A 13,456-nucleotide genomic window follows, 5' to 3' on the forward strand; every position below is an offset into this window, starting at 1 on the left:
GAGCGTGGCAAAGAAAGCTTAATGGCAGTAGCTGAGCTGTGCTTTGGAGTGTCATAGCTGGGATGAAGGTCCCGTCCCATCTTGTCTTGTTGAGCTAGAGTGAGAGGGAGTCAAGAATACTGGAATTCATCACTGTCATTCAGGGAATGGATAACTTTGAAAAGTTTAAGATCTGCATAAATCTGTCGCCCAGCGCTAGAAGACAGAAATGCAATTTTGAGAAATTATTAAATGTAAACAATAAAGAAAAATTGACCTAAGGGTGAGCCTTTAGGAACACTTTGTGAAACAGTACACGAAATCGATAAAGTATCTTCAGTTATTACAAATATCATAGATTCTCCAGTACAAGTCGATCTAGTTGTTGACCTCGGGAAATCATAAAATGTACTGACCTGTGTACAAATCGATATTACAAAATGTGCTTTGAAGGAATAGCTGACACTGACTGCTAGATTTTTTTTTTTTTTTTGTTTCTGCTTATTGAAACGGATGAAACCTGCAAAAATATTCGATTTAAAATTGTTTTTAATAGTTAATGAATGGAATATTTATATTAGCAAAATTCATGGAGGAATTGGATAGGCACTTTTTGATGATGGGAATAAAACGAGATGGAGTTTTTTTCTAATAAAGTTTGCTACCTTGTATCACTACGCCATTTTAATGCCAATGTCTACTAAATCGGCTATGCTACTTCCTTTCTCCTCGATGAGAAGCAATTTCCAATTTCTGCAAGACTCAGAATCTAGGCCTTTTTTTTTCATACCGCGTGGGATAGATTAATTACGTTATCCCTTGATCTACACGTGAAAGTTTTATGGTGTTGCATAGTGTTACATTACTTATAAGAGCTGCACGAGAAGCTTTCCTTAGCATATCAGAAGTTTAATATTGTTTTTTTTTTCCGATATGTTTTTAATTGACTTTAATTTCTAAAAGGTTTTTCAAAAGTTAAGGAACAAATACAAGCCTGACTGCAATACCAAAAATATTTACTGTCCTTTTGCAATTGTAACGCTCATCAAATCAAATCAAACAGCACTTTTAGGCTAATTAGCATTTAAATAAAGTTAATTCTTGTCATGGAAGAGAGCAACTCTCTTAGCGCACCATTAATATCCCATACGATGAATTTATTGTCACCGTATCGAAGCATAAGAGAGCAATGATAAGGGAATGGAGCAGTAAGACTTTTAGGGAAGAGCAAGGCAAAGACTCCTTATGGTTCCTTGACGTTTGCCAGTCGATGTTAGGTCATTATTAAAATTAAAATACGAAGGAAATGTGCAACTTTGATAAGTCCACTGATGCTTAAACGTTAATGAACAAACACAGAAGTGTAAATAAATAAAAAAATCTTTTATTAGATTAGAAAGAGAAAAAATACTTTAGTGTGACTTTCGTTTCAATGTTTCGTTTCAAATCTGCAAAAATCGCAGAAATTTCGATTTGAAGTTACAGAGTTATGCAATTCATGAGCAAGCTTAAATAGTGCTAGGATAATCATGGAAACAGCTAATAATGCACGTATTATCAGTGGGTAGCAATACGGGAATGACATGGATTCCTCATGCTAAGAACGAAACTTAATTAGCTCTGGTAGTACAATATTGGTGTTACGTTAGGACTAAGGCAAACCCAGTGAGGTTTCTCGAAGCAGAGATGTAGCACGGTTTTATGGCACCTTGGAGCAATGAAATATATTTGGGCCCTTAAATAAATAAATATGCAATCTCGCGCTCTCACGGCGCCCGGTAATAAATACCCTCCATGGCCTAATCGCTACTCCACTGTCTCGAAGATAGTCTATAACAGGGGTGGCCAACGAGTCGATCACGACGAATTTTAAATATACAGTCATCCCTCGATTTCTGCACCTTGTGCAATTAAATTTTTGAGATAGTAGATCGCGGCACATTTTGAAGGAAAAAAGTAGATCACATCACAAATTAAGTTGGCCACTCCTGGTCTATAAGTAGAGTAGCAACCCTCTTACCTGGAGCATCCTTTGGATGCTTTATTTTAGTGAGGTTTAAGGATCTGGCTGGCTATTCCATACGAGTTATACTCTCCTACGGGGTCTCCCGAGCGGGCTAGCCAGGTGGGTAAAGTGCCTGTCTGGCAACCCAAAGGTCGCGGGTTCGAATCCCGCCTCGGGCTTGGATCACAGTAAAATGCAAAAACTTTGGGAGGAGCATTATGGCCACAGAAACCGATGCGCCAACAACTAACAAAAAAAAAAAAAAAAAAAAACTCTCCTACTGAAGGTATTGGTTCACTAGAGGAGCTCTGTGAGGATAAGTATGCATTTATTCATTTTCATATTTTGTATTAGGGTTACCCGAGAGGGGTAAAAAAAAAAATATATATATATATATATAACAGCCATTCACGTTCTTTTTTGTCTGTAAATTGAGTGTGACCTCTGGTGTTTAGCTGGATGAAAAAATCCGGGAGAAGAAACCTTTACTACTCTCGCCTGAGATCGATTAATTCAGCCACGGTTTGAAAAAGGCCCAGAAAAATTCCTCGCATCATTGACAGAATTTGAACCCAGACCTTTTCACGTAGTGTGGGGAGGACATGTGCATTATCCTCCATTAAAAGAAAGCCTGAACCAATTGCTGCTGCAAAACATATGGTTAAGGATTTTATCTGGCTACTTCAACTCTACTTCCAAACACGTTTCTTTCCACGATATTCAGAGGATGGATTCTTGTTCCCTGTACCTACGAGACGAAAATGCATCTAGAATCCTAATCCCAGCTCTTCGGTGGAGAGCACAATGGACTATTGCTCCTGGATCTATCCGAGATGGTGTCAACATGTAAAGGGAATGCACGTCTGGAATAATCTCTCATGAAGCCCTCCTGTAGATCCAGCAAGTTGCCATTTTGTCATATCTCTTTGAAATGGGACAGATGACGGTAAACTTGCGCAGAGGTGACGCAAGATGGACTTCGGACAAGCCTTTTAGAAACGGTTCGCATGTTTAGAAACTGGTTCCCCAGTCTGCTTACATCTCTGCAATTTTAACAAACCACTTGGCTACTTAGGCTTAATTTTACCGTGCCTACAACTGTACCTGGTGGTTTTTTCGCTATCTCAAAATACAAGGACTTCGGAGAAAAGGCTGTTATCTACTTACCTGATTTGCATGTTGTAACAGCCTGTGATATGACAGGTTTTGTTTCATAAATAACAAATAATTGATTGCATTTAAAAATATATTCACGTTTTCGCGTTTACTCCTAAGCACTGGTGCATTTGTTAATCGTGTTCAAATATGCATCAATATTTAAAATGTCGAAAATCGAGGGCGAAAAAAAAATTATCAGGTTTCTGATAGCAGCTCAACCTTACATCATACTAGACCGCCTTTTTACCGCCTGGTATATCTGTTAACATTGCGCCTTTATATAATGCATGTGCTCAGGGACGTCCAGTATTATCTTAGTGACAGAAGCTGTAGTTGTCATTTCTGCTGCAATGGCGTCTCCGGTATGAAAATTTATTTGCCTCTATTTTAGACAAATTGTGTAAATTATATAATTATTAATAATGAAACGATAGGTATATGTAAAAGCAATATGATTAAAAATAATATCATTTTAGGCCTTCCGTAGTTGGTACTATCATAAAGAGTGAAATCACTCTCTTTTTTTTTTTTCCAAACAGCTTTAAAGTTTTATTTTCAGGTTGTACGACAACAATTTTCATTAATTTCTCTGAAATTAGCTGTAACGACGTAAGATTTAGATTTCTGTCAACCCTGGGTGAAATATTCAATTGGGGCCCCCCCTCACAAAAATTAAAGATGGTATTCGTAAAATAAAAATAAACGAAATATCTTTTAAAATAAAAAAAAATTAAAACAATAAAAAATAAAATAAAGGAAAAATGATTCAAATCATAATTATTTATTTAAACTTTAACGATTAGCACATTATTTATATAAACTTAAAATTTTTCACATCATTACCTTGCGCGATGATGTGAAATTTACGTGATATAAGTTTGTCTGTAAGGTCTGATGTTTTATATCTTTTGGTACATCTTGTTCTATTGACATAATGGCGAATCCATTAATTCTTTCTTGACCAATTGTTTTAATCATTTTGAGTCTTGAAAAACTCCCCTCTCCTGGCATAACCGTGATTTTCGAAGAAGAGGCTAGTTTATTTGAGAAAAAAACTGAAGTTTTTTCTTGAATAAATTTCAATAATTGTAAGTAACCATTTTTTTTTTTTTTTAACTTTTAAAACGTGCTGCAAAGATTGGATTTCTTGACGTAACTCTTTGGTATTGATGTCTCTGCTCCCGTCTTCGGCAGTGAGAATTCCTTCACGGTGTTGGCATTTCGTTTCTATTGCACTTTCAAATAAATTTATGAAATTTTCTGATTTTAGGATAAGATGAAAAGCCGAGGATATTTCATTCATCTGATCAAATCTTTCTTGTAAACTAATCATAGCTACATCGGTCATTATATTAAAAAACTCCGTTTCAAACATTTTGCTTGGATGAAACTTCATCTGATGAAGTTTCATAGTTCCTCGAGCTTTTTTCTAGAAACTCAGGCTTCTGGTAACACTGACGGTACTTCCAACTCCGTTGCAATTCTTTATCCATATACAATTTAAATCCTGATGTTCTAAATTCATTTAGTTGCTAAGAGTACCGTCTGTCAATATAATTGCAGTGTTCATATAAACTGCACTACTTTATTTGGGTCCATCGTTGTTTTCTGTATTTATAGATAATATTGATGATGGTATATCAAGCTTAATGTCCAAGTTTGCAGACGATACAAAGGTTGGCAGGGTTGTACAGGATGCTACTGACGCTATGCTGCTGCAACAGGATCTGGAACGGTTGAGCAGATGGGCTGAGAGGTGGCAAATGAAGTTTAATATTGACAAATGTAAAGTACTACATATGGGAAACAGCAACTCCAGAGCAACGTATCAACTCTGTGCTACTACACTGACAGTGGTAGAAAATGAAAAGGACCTGGGGGTAATTGTGCAGGCAGATATGAAGTTCTCTGAGCGGTTCAGATGGGCTGCAAGAGTAGCTCATGGTGTCTTATCAATGATATACAGGAATTTTTCTAGCAGGGATAGGGAGGTGATTATTCCCTTGTATAAGGCAATGGTCAGGTCGCACCTTGAGTACTGTATACAGGTCTGGAGGCCTCATTTCAAGAAGGATGTAGAGCTGCTGGAACGATTACAGAGAAGGGCAACAAGATTAGTGAACGGAACGAAGGGTTGCTCTTACGAAGAAAGGCTTAAGTTTTGCAAATGACAGTGTCTGGAGACTAGGCACCGGCGAGGTGATCTGACAGAGGTGTACAAAGCCTTGAATGGTTTGAGCATGCTCAATGCTGATGGGATACTGCCTCTTGCTCAGAATAATCACCTGAGAGGGCATAAATTCAAATTGAGGAAAGACAGATGTAGGATAGATGTGCGGAAATTTGCCTTTAGCCAGTGGATAGTTGGTTGGTGGAACAGACTTCCATCCCTTGTTGTGGAAGTTGATAGCCTAAGTAAATTTAAGGCTCAGCTGGACAGGTATTTCGAACGAACGGAGGGGTGAAGTGGAAGGGGTTTTTTTTTTTTTTTTTTTGGCTGATGCTGCATAAGCTTGCTTTCTTGCATCATATGCCTCTACTAATGCTAATGCTAATTTATAATACTCAATATTTCCTACCAAACAACTACACTTATAATAAATTTAAAAGAAGTAATTTCTATTAACAAACTATTTCGGACTGCAATTTTTCAGCTATTCCTTTGGCCTGTTCCTTGATTTCCTTTAATGCACTTGTAATACCCCATAACTGATACCGTACTGCTTCAGCAGCTTTTATCTTTCCTTCCCGTCTTGTTTCTGATAGAAATTTCACAGTAATTTTTAAGTATCTTTTTAAAATATCTGGCCTACTTGGCGAAGCAGCAGAAATTGCGTATAATCATTGTAATGTTCCAAAAAATAATTCTGTTGTTGAAGAATGTGCAGCATCAGATACAGCTAAATGGGCGACACAGGAACATAAAAGGCTCTTCAGTTTTCTTGTAAAATTCTTGCGTGTACGCCATTACGTTTACCTTTTATGTTGTACTCTTTTTTTTTATGAAAACCTCAAACACGAGTGGTATTAGAAGTACTTAGTACCGTGCATGGGTTGGAGGTTGAGAAGACGAAAGAAGATATTTGTCGACATTGGACTTGAACTTCTGTAGACTGTAATTTTTAGGAAATACGTATGAAGGAAGGTTGTTCCAGAAAACGGCAGTTGAATGAATAAATGAGGAAGATGAAAAGTTGGTTCTGTGAGTTTGAAGTTGGACAGTAAATGGATGTTGGTTGGTGGCGGCACGTGTTCGGACTGTTTTGAAAGAGCGAGCGGGAATTATAGAAGCCAATTCAGAAGAACAGTGCCCATGGAAGTATCTGTAGCAAAGACATGCACAATACCATTATGTTCTACAGCCTTCATGTTCTTCAAGGTTCCACACCCTTCATGTTACTATCGTTATCATCGACCTAGGTAAATTGCCCACGGCAGTTACTTAGGTCGATGTTATTCGTTTCTAATATGTTTAGTATAGATTCTGTTAGTCCTTTCCCTGAAGCATCAGGGAAAGAACTAAGTATCCCTAGGCACCTAAATATGTTCCACCCACCAATAGACAGAACTGTGCCGTGGTACACGTTACAAATTGTAACGTACTGCGTTAGCGCTTATCTTCTACCTCACTATCGCTCTGAATGTGACTATGTGACGTCACATTCAGAGCGAAGCGAACAGTTTTAAATGTGAGTGTGTATTATTGTTAGCTTTATTTCCGGGCCCAGGACGATCGTCCGGTCCACCTGTATCTAGGTACAGCACTGGTATTAGTAATGGCCATATCAGCCAAAAAAAAAAAAAAAAAAAAAAAAACTTTGTCGAAAATATGGCGATTATAAAATTCTTCGAATTTTATCTTAATGTTCTGTTATATCTTTTTAACAAATGTTTATTCGTAGGAGTTTTCCCAGATATGTGGAAGATAGCAGAAACATTTTCACATTAGCCTAACTGCTAACAGGAAGATTAGACGCCCCCAGTATTTACGGCTTGTTTCACTCTCATCAAGCCACCAGGATTGCTGAAACAAGACATCCTCTTCAAAGCAACTTAAAAATTCTGGACAGCCTAAGTCGCTTTTTTCCAGCAAACACAATAGAACTCTTCAATCAACTAAGAAATAAACCAGAAAAGCTCTGTAACGAAAAAGCCTACAGGTTTCAAGTCTTTGCTGAATCCTATCGTCTCGTGCAACTGTAGTGCACAGTCACTCGGCTCAAAAACTGCATTTAATTTCGATCCCTTTTAACGATATATTCTATGTATTCTAGATGCCAACCTAAGATGTCAAAATTTTAAATATTCTATGATGTTTAAAGATGCCAAAAATTTAAATATTCTATTATAAAATCATAATTACTGACGTATTCCAAAATTCTGTATTCAATCTTTCGGGGTGAACGTCCCATAGACTTTGTAACCTTTTTCTCATGGGTCCGCCTCACACCTTAGAATGTAACTCTCACCCAATGGCTGTCCCAGGGGTGTCTGTTCAGCCGAGAAATAAATTGATAATAATAATAATTACTGAAGATTATACAAAAACCTGGAAAGCCGACAGTTGATCCTAGAGCATATTGCCCTATTTCATTGTTATCGAGTATGGGGCCTACGTAGCCGAGTAGTCAGGAGCGGGAGTGCAGTAGCACACGCTCAAGCCCCTGACTGCTGAATACGGTCGATCTGCCAACCCGCACTGGACCAGCGTGGCAGATTATGGTCCATTTCCCTCAGCATGAATTGTTGAAGAGGCTTCCATCCTGCAATGGCTGCACTTGGGCTTGGGGGGGAAACTATTTGAGAGACTTTTGATTCCAAGAATATGTGATAAGTTGTTGACACAGGGTTTATGCAATGCACATCAGTATGGTTTTAAGATGAGATCTTCTGCCAAACATACTGTAGTTGATTTGACAAGTCATTGCAGATCTTCAAAATCTGTGTATGAAACGGCTACCTTTGAGGATGCTGACGACACCTTGTGGTGGGAAAGTGCCCTACGGTCCCTGAGATTGACTAAAGTGTGAAAATTATGTTTATTCAGTTATTAGATAGTATTTTAAAGATATGTATATTATAGTCAGAGCTCAAACTCTAACTTATAAGAGATGTATTTATAGAGGGAGTCTGCAGGGATCAGTTCTTGGTCCGATCTTTTAGAATTCTGTACTGTATCAGTGGCTTGTAAAAGATTTTGAATCTATTTATCACGTGGCATTTGCAGATGATCTTGTGGTATGCAGAGCTGGCCAATCCATTACGCGACACTAGGCGGTCACCTAGGGCGAAAAGGTCCTAGGGGCGCATTCCAACAAAATGTAATTTTTTTAATGGTTAAAAAAAATTATTTAAATTAAATAAGATAATAATTATTTCTAAATAAAGAAATAACTATCTAAATATTTTTATCAAATATTAAGAATATATTTTAAAAATATATAATAATTTACAACACTCTTTATGGTTTTATGACATTTGGGGTCGCTTTGTCGGCGCCTCACTTTGATATTCAATTAAATGTTTCCGAAAGGTAGGGAAAAAGGGATAATATTTTCAGTCATGAATAGGTGGGAATAGGTAAGCAGGATGATGGATAGATGATACTGAATACCTGGGGCGCAAATTTTAAGTCTAGCCTAGTGCTTGAAACCCTTGCGCCGGCTCTGGTGGTATGTATACCAGGTAGATCTAGAAATAAATTGAAGGAACGAGCTAAAGTTGTGATGGAAGATCTGCTAAAATTGGCTTCAATAAATAAGCTTAAAATAACGTACAAGTTAGTGCAAACGCATCATATTAGTACGCAGCAAACTCTGAATTAGCAAAAACGGCATCGTTTTAATTAAATTTCATATTCACAACGAGTTGCCATGATATTGAACTACTTCGGATAAGTAACGCTTCACGAAAGGAGAAGACTATTGTTACTTAATCTCAGCGGATACCACCACCCAGACGGAACTGTTTTGGGGCTATTTGACCCTTATTCGGTAGGTGGTTAGGTACCCTGCTGATACAATGATGACAAAACGGTTGTGAGTAAAATTCCGTACTAATGCGAAGCGTTTGCAGTAACTTGTACGTTGTTTAATTTTCTCGCAGCCTGAGGCTTAAGCCCTTAAACTATTTCAGTCTAATTTCACTATATACACCATCAGACATATCTCTCATATTGTGGAGTTATACTCGCAACCGTTTTGTCATTATTGCATCGCCAGGGTACCTTGACCGAAGAAGGGTCAAATAGCCCCCAAACGGTGCCGTCTGGGTGGTGGTGGTATTCGCTGAGAATAAGTAACAATAGTCTTCTCCTTTGGTGAAGCGTTGCTTATTCGAAGTAGTGCAATATCATGGCAACTCGTTGTGAAGGTATTCACAATATGAGATTTATTTAAAACGATGCCATTTTTGCTAATTCAGAGTTTGCTGCGTACTGATATGATGCGTTTGCGCTAACTTGTACGTTGTCTAATTCTCTCGCAGCCTGAGACTTGAGCCCTTAAAGTATTTCAGTCTAATAAGCTTAAAATATCAACATTTAAAACAAAGCTAATAGTTTTTAAGAAAATGTTTGATATTCACCGACCACCTAGGGTTTTTATTTCAAATAAATTCATTCCATATGTGCAAAATCTGAAATATTTGGGAATTATTCTGAATGATCAGTTAAGTTGCAGTTTACATGTTAATAATCTTGTTGAAAAAGTCAGAAATTTTACTGCTGCTCTCTTCTAGGTATCCAGGTCTGACTGGGGACTGAATAAAAAAACTCTACGGTTATATTATTCTGCAGTATTTCTACCAATTGTGTATTATGCCTCTGGGGTGTGGTCGCACAGAGTTATTAACGTTAGAATGAGGAACAAATTGATTTCCTTACAGTTGTCAATGTTATTGACCATAACAAGAGTAGCAAGGTCATTGTTCAATAATGCATTACAAATCTTGCTCTTCGTTTAGATATTTGTATTGCATACAGAGGAATTTTGTATTGGCTGAAAAAGGATATATCTGTAGATCGAAGTCCTTTTAAAATTACTAAAATGATCATTTGGAAAAAAATTGTTGTTGCATTGCAAAGCAGGTGTGATTCAAATGATTCTGGTGCAGTTACACGTCTTTTCATTAAGAATGTAAATTACAATGCAGACAAGAAGTATTCCTGGTTTTTTCCCTAGAATGTTTACATCTTTTTTATTTACAGAACATGGATCTTTTAAAGGAAAATTGTGTCAATTTAATTTAGAATCAGTTCCTTTTTTTTGTACGTGTGGTGAAGTGGAAAACTGGTTGCATATTCTTCTTTATTATCCTATATATGAGGTGGATAGATCTTTATTTAAGATCTTTATATGAGGTGGATAGATCTTTTACTGCTGTACCTGATTTATGTGAAGGTAATGTGTTTGTTCTCCTGAGATCGCAAGACAATTGTAATGCATTGCAATTGTTCGTCCATTGCAGAATTTTGCATCTAGTGTTTTCCGGAACAGGGAAATTATTACGAATCCGTCTAAGCGGCAATTAATGTAAAACTTTGATAATTAAGTTAAATATGTGGATATGTGAATATAATGTATTTTATAGCATAACATGCTGTGATTAAGACATTTTTTTCCACCATTGGTGTAGCACTTCTTCCAGTGAATAATTCTTTATGCTTAGTGCAGAGGTCGGCAGCCTGCGGCTCTTTGAACATGTTGCCGAGGCTCTTTCACTTTTTTAGCCCACATGTACTAAAAGGGCGGCGCGCAGCGGCGACGTGAATTTAGTGTCAGCGCAAGCCGCAATAACTTCTCAGTTTAGTTTGCCTGCAGGGCCGGATTAACGCTACGGCCAAACCGGTCAGGGCCAGAGGCATCGCCCGAAGAGGAGCTTCAATTTCATTGTAAATATTTTCTGAAGTAGTGCTTGGACTCGGGGCAAGTCCCCACGGACTGCAGATGTGCAAATGTATCTACGATTCACAAAGGAGGATCAAAAGGTGACACGAGTAATTAGAGACCTGTTAGTTTGACTTCTTTTTCAGGGAAAATAATGGGGTCATTGGTTAAAGAAGCATTGCACGATTATCTAGACAAGACAGCAGTAATAATTCAGACACAGCATGGGTTTGTTAAGGGAGAGAGTCCTGTCTGACCAATTTGATTGGATACTATGATGTGGTCACAAAGGAACTGGATGCAAAAAAATAATTTTGATATCATATACTTGGATTCGAGGAAAGCTTTTGATACTGTTGTACATGGAAGACTACGTGGTAATCAATGGGTATTGCTCTACGTGGACTAATGTTATTAGTGGTATCTCTCAGGGTTCAGTGTTGGGCCCATTGTTGTTTTGTATATTTATCAGTGATATTGATGAAGGTATATCAAGCTTAATGTCAAAGTTTGAAGATGATACAAAGGTTGGCAGGGTTGTTAATGACAGTATGCCGCTGCAACAAGATCTGGAAAAGTTGGGTAGATGGGCTGAGAAGCAGCAACTGAAGTTTAACATTGACAAATACAAAGTACTGCATATGAGTAGTAGTAACCCCAGAGAAATGTACCAACTATGTGGTACTACACTCAGGGTAGTGGAGAATGAAAGAGACCTGGGGAGTAATTGTGCAGTCAGATGTGAAGTTTTCTGAGCAGTGCAGAGAGGCTGCCAGAGTAGGTCATGGGGTCTTGTCAATGATATGCAGGAATTTTTCAAGCAGGGATAAGGAGGTGATTATCCCCTTGTATAAGTCAGTGGTCAGGTCACATCTTGAGTACTGCATACAGGTCTGGAAGCTTCATTTTAGAAAGGATGTAGAGTTGCTAGAACGAGTACAGAGAAGGCCAACAAGACTGATGAAGGGAATAAAGGGGTGCTCTTATGAAGAAAGGCTTAAGTTCTGCAAATTGCAGCTTCTGGAGACTAGGCACCTGCGAGGCTATCTGATTGATGTGTATAAGGCCTTGAATGGATTGAGTAGGCTCAATGCTGATGGGATTCTTCCTCTTGCTCAGATTACAAACCCGAGGGGGCATAGATTCAAACTGAGGAAATACAATTGTAGAATTGATGTGCGGAAGTTTACCTTTAGCCAGGGGGTAGATGTTCACTACCTCACCTCACCTCAACATCTAATAAACTTTATTTCTGAAGAACATCGCAAACTGTGGTGGCCATTAAAGTCTCCTAATAGGCAAACTGAGGTGGCAGTTGTCTCAGAAAATCAGTGAACTCCTTTATGAAGAAAGAGGTATTCGGCGGAAAGTAAACTGAAACCAAAGTTAGAGTTGTTCCAACGATAACTCAATTGTTATCGTTGGAACTCTAATTGATACTGCAATTGTTTGTAACGAGATATGTGTAAATATTGCTGTAGATGGAATGTGTCTGCGCGTGTAGCACAGTGGTATCATCACCATTTTCCCCCACACCCCGTGGAAAAGACGCGGGTTCGAATCCCGTCGATGACGCGAGGAACTTTGATGGACTTTTTTCATTCCGTGACTGAGTTAGTCGGTCTTAGGCTTAGATAGTAAGGTTTTTTCCCTCAGAAACTTTTTTGTCTAGCAAAACAGGAAATCGACCAGAGAACACAAGCAATTTACAGGTATAATACATACACGAGTATATGTAAGAAAATTCAAGTGACCCTAATGCAATTTCAGTATTTGAATTTTTTTGTAGATGGAAAGTGTCTGCGCGGGTTTACAGTCACCGTCCTCCCCACACCGAGTGGAAAAGGCCCGGGTTCGAATCCCGTCGATGACCCGAGGAACTTTAATGGGCTTTTTTTCAACTCCGTGGCTCAGTTAGTCGGTCACAGGCGTAGTTAGCAAGGTTTTCTCCCAGAAACTTTTTTTGTCCAACAAAACATGCAAATCGACCAGAGAACACATTCAATTTACAGACACAATACACATGCGTATTGTGTCTTTACCGGGTGATCCTAATATAATAGTTTGGTCCTTATATAATAGTTTGGTTTTGGTTTCATTTACTTGTATGTGTCTTATGTCTATAAATTGTGTGTCCTTTGGTCGATATGCCTCTTTTTGTGGACGAAAAATTCGAATTCTAGGGGAAGAGACCTTGCTGTCCATGCTTGGGACCGAGTAACTATGGAGAGAAAAGGAACCCATAAAAATCATTCTGTTCTTTGAGTCCTCATAGGCAGCAAGCAGTTATAATAGCTGTATTAGTCTCAGCCGAGGATAATAAGGTTTTTCTCTTGAAATTTCTGGTTTTTATTTTAAAAAAAATAGGCAAACCGACCAGAGAACACACGCGATTTACGGACATAATGCACACAGGTGAATAATAAAT

This window comes from Mastigoproctus giganteus, chromosome 3 (assembly GCF_048544385.1).
Source record: "Mastigoproctus giganteus isolate SK-2022 chromosome 3, ASM4854438v1, whole genome shotgun sequence".
NCBI classification, from domain to species: domain Eukaryota; kingdom Metazoa; phylum Arthropoda; class Arachnida; order Uropygi; family Thelyphonidae; genus Mastigoproctus; species Mastigoproctus giganteus.